At 42.0% G+C, this 8,649-nt stretch overlaps 1 long non-coding RNA gene across 1 annotated transcript in view; it reads left to right on the top strand.

The window, feature by feature from the left end:
- Positions 1 to 5,725: 5,725 nt before the first annotated feature.
- Positions 5,726 to 8,649, top strand: part of LOC131504427 (uncharacterized) — a 61,722-nt gene continuing 58,798 nt past the window's right edge. The window contains exon 1 of the long non-coding RNA XR_009257990.1: positions 5,726 to 5,890. This is a non-coding gene — a long non-coding RNA (uncharacterized LOC131504427). The remainder of the gene's footprint in view (positions 5,891 to 8,649) is intronic.

Here is an 8,649-nt window from a genome sequence, read left to right as displayed (position 1 = left end):
GGGGGAGGGGCAGAGAGAGAGGGAGACACAGAATCGGAAACAGGCTCCAGGCTCCAAGCCATCAGCCCAGAGCCTGACGCGGGGCTCGAACTCACGGACCGCGAGATCGTGACCTGGCTGAAGTCGGATGCTTAACCGACTGCGCCACCCAGGCGCCCCTCAAATCTTTGTGTTTTTATACAAATTCCTGGACATTGGCTCCTGAACTGTTTTTAGGATTTTTACACATAGTTTGAGTTAATTTCAGAAAATTAATGCACCTACCGAGAATGCACAAGCATATACATTTCCCTGTATTCTCTTCAACACTGAGTAGTAACATTTAAAAATTGCTGATTTCATGGGGGAAAGAAAGCATCTCATTTTTGTTTTAATTTATATACCTTGATTACTGGTCAGTCTGTCCATTTTCTTTCCATTTATTGGCTATTTGTGTTTCTTCTGCAGAGTATCTGCTCATTGGCTCTGCCTGTGTTTCTTTTGCTGTGATTGTCTTTTCTATTTTGAAGGAGTCTTTCGTGATACACCATTTGGTGGAACACCACACATTGGCCAAGAGAGAGAACTACTAGGTTTTGCAGTTGCCTTATCTATAAGATGGGGTAATATTAGATGGATCTATAACCTTTTTTAATAGATCAAAATATTTAAATCTTAGCCATTTCAGACAATTCAACCCATAGACTTTGCCTTGCATGTCTCATGGGGAGTTTAAGAGACTCAAATAAGTGGAGTATGCAAATACTTTATGAGCAACGGGCATGAAGCAAAGTAAGGAACTCACTAGTACATCCATGGTAATCTAGGTACAAGCCATTTTACCTATGGTGTTTCACCTATTTCTCACCACAACCCTGCTAAGTATATTTAGCAGATGAGGACACTAAGGCTCTGCCAGTTTAAGTCCTGTGGCTCATAAGGAGCAGAGCCAGATGTTAGCCTGGGACATGGGGCCCCCTGGCTGGTGATCTCTCTACTATGAGATCCTACTTTCCTCCAAGGCCAGAAACGGATTTCCTCCTAGGTATAATCTACTTCTGTGGCATGCTAAGCAATGGACATCAGCCAAAGCTGTGCAGACACAGTCTGGATCAGCATGGTGACCAACTAACTCTCATTAACAACATAAAGAACATTGTTGAATGTGATTATTTTCTTTGGAGATGATTGTGTTTCAGAGACTTGCAATTTTGGGCACCTATGAATGTGTTTGGTTCATAAGGCTAACTGCTATAATGATTTGGAATCATGACCATCTTGGGTAATTCCTTAGGTCATTTTCATTTACAGTTGCCTAGGTTATGACAAGGCAGATTCACATCCCTTATAATGCAATTGGGAGAATAATGCTTTTAGAATTCTGAAATTTCCAAAGAGGTATCATGTGCTTCATAGTCCCTTACCTCTCCGTCTGGGCTTGTGAGAATAAACAAAATCCCTAGAAGAATAATATTTCTAGAAATATGAGGAAAAACTTAATTTCTTTCATTTTATATCCAGATGTTTTCCAGCAGGAAAGAAAATCTCCATAGAATGTAAGGTTCCCAAACAAATAAAACTTCCAAAAGAATTTTCCTTTTAGCAGATCTCATTGTATTACTTGCAAACTAGCTGGTGAATAAAAGATGCTTTGAAGTTTGCATAGTCAATTAAAAATATTTCTTAGGGATGAGCAGACGCATTCATAATCTATCAACAGGTATTTTTCTTGATCATCTCCTGTGCTTAGTTCATCGTTATATGTAGTACTTTAGTAACCAAAGCTGCCGTTAGAATTCATGAACAAGCCCTAGACCAGGTAGTGTGGAGACCATTGACTGAGGTGGCCTTGCAAATTAGGAAGGGGATTAACTCTAAGGCAGAAACCTGTACATTCCACAAAGGAGCAACATACAAAATCCTGTGGGAGTAAAAGTGGGAAGGGGTCATCTTTGCCTGTGGAGACCAGGGCAGACTCTGAGGAGGAGGTGGCATATGGGATGGGAAGGCTTTGGGCAGACTGAGAATGGAGGTTGGGGATCCCAGGCAAAGGAGATAGCAGAAGACAAGTCAAGGGGGTCCCAGTGATATGGGGCTAAGGTGGGGTGGGGTGGGGTGCAGTCAGGCTGAGCTGGCAAGTGGGAGGGAAAGCGGGTGCTCAGGCCAGAGGATGGGGCTCTGGCAAATGAACCTCCCGGGGTGCTACCATCCACCTTGCTTCTTGCCAGGTCCCTGTCCCTGGCCGAGTGCCTTCTAAAGGAGGTGCTTCCGGTTATTGATAAACTCAATAAATGAGCAAGTGAAAGAACAAAGACCAGAGGAGCAATAAAGGAGGACAAAGCCTTCAGGTTTATGGCAGCGCATTCTTTTGTCTAATTCACTCTCGAGCACTTTGTAAGTTGGTATATTTATCTCTAATACAGTAGAATCTCCCTTTCCAGACTGGTGGTTCGTTACCCGAAAAAAAAATCAGTTAAAAGGAGTATTATAGAAAACTATGCACTTATGGCCTTAAATATTTTTATTTTATCTTAACATACATAAATGAACTTTTACTTACCAGCTCTCTCTCTCTCTCTGTCTCTCTCTCTCTTAATATAGAGCCAAGGCCTTTTCTTTGAGTAAGGGTCCACTGATTGAGGCTTCCCCAGTAGTTTTGCATAGACACATTGTAACCCAATGCCTATGATTTCCAGCTTGGTTTCTCTTAATGTAGGAAACAAACTGAAAGCAATCCGAATGCAGGGCCATTTTGAATTTTTACTATCTTGCCCCAAATATTTACAGTTGTTTTGTCCACATCTCATTGGACAGCATTTTTTGTTTTTAGCAACTGCTTTTACCAAGTGTTTCCAGATTTTTCTAGCTTAGTTTTCATTTCTTTTTTGTTCCTGGAGCTCCTATTTCATCAGGTTACATGATATTGACCAAAATTATGTAATTATAATCTCAAAGGAATTTGGAATAAGGAGTCTAAACAACAACAACAACAACAACAACAACAACTGACTCTTGATCGGCACACAATTCAGATTGTAGGAGTAGAAACCTGCAGGTAACTTGAGCCACTCCTGTGTTCAAACGCTGAGGTCTTCAGTCAGTGTGTGCCCCAGAGGGACAAGAGAGTGTCTGTGAACCGAGCAGCTGGCTAGTCTAGGGTGAGAGAGCTTCTAGGGTTCTACAAGCACCTCTTCCCACAGTACACTGAAACCTTAGCCAGACCGCATGCATGTCCTGTATGCTCGATGTAAGGCTGATCTGTTTTAGGGTTCACCTGAGGCGCTTAACCTTAGAAGTGCCAAGGAGATGCTGCTCTAACACTTAAACTTATCACAGAGTCCCACAGGGTGGCCTTCACAGCAGGTGTTGGAGTGAAACTCCAGGGTGTGTAATTGTTTCAGCATAAATCGGTCCATAGTGGGGAGGAAGTCTCTTGAGGATCATGGAACAGTGCTTGGTATGTTGCTAATATGCATTAAATTGCTCCAAATAAAAATGGACATGGTTTCCTGCTACACTAGGCAGATTGCTTGGCTCTCTGGGAGTTGAGTACTTGGAGGAGAAAAATGAAGGTTTCCAAGACTCTTGAGTAGTGTCCTAGCAAAATTCATTTTCTCTTGTCAAGATGGCTGGTTTCCTGCAGGAAGGAAGGGAAGGCAGGCCCACCTGAGCAGATCAGGCCAATGCCATAAACCCTGATGATTCTTGTCCTGCACAAAGCAGGCACAGTGACCCCCTGGGAAGAGAATCTGGGTCTGGGTCAGGAGCCAACCATCCTATTCATTCTTGTGCCAAATTGGCCACATACACTAAAGAAACTCCTTTGATCCATGAATGCCCACATTTTTCCCCCTGTAAACTGAGGGTAAGTTGAAAGCATTTGTGGAAGTCCTTCGCTGTCCATGACACGTCATGTACGATTCAGGGCCAAGAACCATGCACTCATCTGCCTCCTTATCCTCTCTTCACTTGGAGTAACTGAGCAAGACCTGACTAATTCTGGTCTCCCAGTGATCCACCCACAAGAGTTCATTAGTGCCTCTGCCCTCGAAATGACTCTACACCTCAGGATTACCCTTGGAGCATGAAGATCATTGCCTAGAAAAATTTCGGGGGGGTCGGTCGGGGGGTTGAAATACTGAGGTTGTTTTGATTTGCTCTTCTATCTTCTGACTGCTCTGAGGATTTTTAAGATCCTTTGTACCTACACCCTCCTCTGAATACCCAGCACCTCCGTCTTCCCAAACTTCCACCACTGAGCACATGTATAGAGCCTCCCCTCATGGAGCAGTGTGGCCTTGCCCTGCTCACCTATGGAGTTGTGAAGTCAGGTGGCAGAGCAGGAAAAACTACTCAGCTAGTGGCTCCAGGAGCCCTGGGCTTTGTGATCTCCACCCCCTACCCCCTGGAAACCCCATGCTGCCCCTTAACGGGGAGTGGAGTCAAGCTCAGGGGTGAGTCAGCTGGTAAAACGTTCCATTACAGTGTATGAAATGCCACCACCATTAAAACAAGCAAAACCAAAGTAAAACATTGGTGAACAAAGAAATGATTTTTTTCCGAACAAACGGACGGTGTTTGCATCTGATAAGGAACAAGTGAACCTGTAGTTCTTCCTGTTTAATAGTGGCACGGGCCCAGAAAAGTGTTTAGAATGTGTTTCTGGAAGTTGTATACAACAAGGCTTTCTGTAGAGCCACCTTTGAGACCTGGGGTTGGGGTGAGGAGGATTAGGAAGTGGAGACCCAGGGAGGGAGCTGAGGACTGGCAGGGTTGGGAGGGCCCCAGGCATCCTGGACCAGGTGACACTGCCATCTGGCTCCAGTTTCTTGGGCTTTGGAAAGCAAGTCGTGTTCTGAAGGCAAGGCAAGGAGGTTCCCAGTGCCAGGGAACGGGGTAAATGAGAATTTGTCTCTAGGCCACGGATTCTGGAATTTCCCATAATTAACATTCCAGCTGAACATTCAAAAGGCCTAGGCTCTTGGTAGGCCTGTAAATTAAAGCAGGATCAACTATTTAGAGTCTAGTTGGGAGAGTAATGGTCTAGGAAACCATTGCATTTGTTATCTGTGAATGGTGACTCAGTTTTTGCATTTGTAAAGTGGCAATAGATGAAGAAGTTTAAAAAGTGTTACTGCTGACAAGGATCTTAGAATTAATGTAGTCGAATTCCTTCATTTTAGAGAAAAAGATCCTGAAGCCAGACAGGTGAAGCTTGTTACTTTTATAATATTAATAATAATAGAACTGACTGTACTGAATGAGCTAAGTGTAGAAATTCATTTAATTTTCACAAATTCTTTCTAAAAAGCTGTAACTATTATCCCTACTTCACAGATGAGTAAACTGAGACTTAAGAAGGTTGAGTACCTTAGGGGCACCTGGGTCGCTCAGTCGGTTGAGTGTCTGACTTCGGCTCAGGTCGGGATCTCGCAGTTTGTGAGTTCGAGCCCTGGCGTCGGGCTCTGGCTGACACCTCAGAGCCTGGAGCCTGTTTCAGATTCAGTGTCTTCCCCACTCATCCTCTGTCTCTCTCTCTCTCAGAAATGAATAAACGTTAAAAAAAAATTAAAAAAAAAAAAAGAAGGTTGAGCACCTTGCCCAAGGTCATGCAGCAAGTAATGGGCACAACTGGGACTTAATATCAAGTCTAGTGGATTCTAGATTCCAAGATCTTAGAGAAAGAACTCGTAGCAGCCTCGCAGAAAACTTTTCTGTTTTATATCTCAAGGGTCTGAAGAGAACCATAAAGGTGAAATGTGAGGAAGAAAATGGTGCTTTTTAAAACAACCCCATGCTGCGTTGTCTGACAATAATGACAGAGAAAGAGTGCTGACTATGGCTCAGATGCTGTATTGATTTATATACCTGGATTACATCAACCGTTTAATCCTCACTTCAACACTCTGAGGTAAGTGAGCGTATTATTCCCATTTAGTAGATTAGTAACCTGAGGTGCAGAGATAAGTCAAGGTCACACAGGTAATAAATGGTCGGATACGAACCCACAATCCTACCTTCTATGTTGTATATGCATCTGACATGCCCGTTATTGAATGTGTTCCCATACAACTACCACATAATGGCAATTTCCACTTATTATGATGACCTTGATCACTAGAGACAGATTAAAATGTAATCACTAAAATGCATCCTATTGTACTCAAGTGCTCTGAAGATGAGTAGTCCATCTAGTCTCCAGATAACGCTTCTAGATTGATAACTCAGTTCCTGACCATTCACCCGTAAGGATCTATTTGCTTAGGTCGAAGGGATGCGCCTGGCTACAGTTCGCCCTTTCCTCTTCAGAATTGGATGAGAACCCTGCCCTGCCTTTAGTCTCAGCTTTGCCCCTTTGACTGGTTGTCTCGAAGTCTTGTTGCAGATGGGACAAGCGGTAGGTTTTGTGAAATTGTGGCATCCCTTGGTGTTGAAAGGTACAGAGTGAAATTGCTTAAAGTAGAAGCTCTTTTCCAAATGATTTCATGTCTAAGATTTAAATGATTCACTTGAGAAATGAATCAGTTTGGATTTTAGAAGTTACTGTAGGGTCATTTTCTTTTTTCTTTCTCTTCTTTTGCCTCTAATGGATAATTTGAGGGAATTGGCTTTTATATGAAGAAAATAAAACATGAGTTTGCAAAGTTAACATCTGATCTTATTGCCTGGTTGGATGCCTGGGAAAAGGATTTTCTGATGAGTCTTGGATCCTGAGGTGCCTGAGGGCAGGAGCTACATATATGCTATTCTCTTTGTCTATTATTTAATGCAGGAAAACTGGACACTATAAACTTTCTGGTTAAAGGATATATAGGAGCTGATTTGAAAAGTCAAAGTCCGAACTAAAGAGTTGACCCCTATCTGGGCTAACCATCCCTCCTTACTGGGCTTCATTGCAGCTGCCTGCCTGCATCTGACTCTGAGCTGAATGGTCGTCCCCACAGGACACAAAGTATGTGTAAATAAAGCTCATTAACTGTGTATTTTATTGAGCCTGTTCCTTTTTTGGAATAAGGCCCATTGAGTCATTCCAGTCTTCTTAGCTTTTCTTCTTACATGGTAATACCTGTTTCTGAGCATGAAGTTGGTCCTAGGTGTGTCTATCCATGGTCCCTAAGCTCATGAATGACTTCCACTCTTTTGCTTAGCTACTTGTTTAATATTTCTACCCATCTTCAACTCTTCAAGAAAAGAATTACTCTTTCACTCTGTATTAGCAACCCATGCCCCCTTTTTTCCTTCACTTTAATTTTTACCTTTTCTGAGGAGAGATCTGGTCTTAAAATTGTTATAGCTATGGTTTATTGAATGCCATTATGTATCTGGATCTATGCTTGGAGCTTTATTAACAATTTGTAATAGTCGTCACTGTATACATACTATATATGCCAGGCATCATGCTACATGCTTTACAGATGTTGGTTCACTGAATCCTTGTAACAAGCTTGTGAAATGATTATTATTATTAAATCCATTTCCTAGATGAGGAGACCGAGGGCCTGTGAAGTTAACTAACTTGCCCATGGTTACCCAGCTAGTAAGAGGCAGAGGATAGAATCAGGCAATTCAACTCCCTACCTTATACTCTTAATCACTATGACATATAGTCTCCCCTTTAAGTCTGTAGTCATGCATATTCTTTATAACCATCCTTCAAGGTCAGGTAATTTATTCTACATAAACTAATAAGATACATATTTTGATCTCAGGTCTGTCTGCTTCCCGAGCCCACACTCTTTCCTTTCTCTAAATTGCCTTTGAGAAAGATAGACTTTGAGTTGCCCACCATTACCTGCCTAATTGTACCTTTCTCAGGCAGAGAGATAGGCAGAATTATTTATGCCACACATGATGCCTAAGCATATCTAGTGGTTTAGCCCATTGGTTTGCCAATGATTTTAAGCTTAGTATCCTTTCTTCAGATTTTATGTGGTAAACCAGTGTGTTCAAGAGATCAAGACAAAGCTACTATGCTTGAATTAAGAGTAGGGGATCAATGCCCTTTTTGTGCCTACCGCCTATAAGCCACGGTTTCTTCAGCTCCTCTATCAAATTTTGAAGGACACCAAAAAGTACAGCTGGAATATCTCTGATTTCATCCTAAGTTAGGTACACATGGCAACCATCCCTAAGTGGAAAGTTATTTATCCCATTTATGTATTTATCGAGCATAACCTTATTCCAAGATATCAATGGTCTCCAAAAGAAAAATATTGTGCTTATCTCAGCCAGAGGTACATATTAAACCTATCTTCATATGGTGACCACTAAAAGAAATTTATTTGTAAGATCGAATCAATAAGCATTCCTCTAGTGCCTGCTAGTCTTGAGAATACAAAATTCAATATGACATGGTAACTTGTACTCTACATTATAATATAACTATTATTTTCTCTGTTTTCTGACTCATTTAAGCACAGGCAGTTAAGGCCACTCTAGGACTACAGTAACAAAGTGAGCTGTCTTGGATTTTTCCTCCCGTAGGAACATCAACATCCAAGCCATGGACACATCACAAACTGTGGTCACTCAATGATTTTACTAAGCAACTAGCATCAATCATAGTTCACTTTCTTCCTACAGACAACCCAGAGAATATGCCAGGCATGGCCCTCAGCTGCTGGTTTCCTTTATATGAAGGCAGATTTATCATAGATAACTCATGGTGAG

Source organism: Neofelis nebulosa, chromosome 2 (assembly GCF_028018385.1).
Source record: "Neofelis nebulosa isolate mNeoNeb1 chromosome 2, mNeoNeb1.pri, whole genome shotgun sequence".
In the NCBI taxonomy this organism is placed as follows: domain Eukaryota; kingdom Metazoa; phylum Chordata; class Mammalia; order Carnivora; family Felidae; genus Neofelis; species Neofelis nebulosa.
Note: the sequence above shows the minus strand (reverse complement) of the source record. Positions and strands in the feature narration are given on the sequence as shown.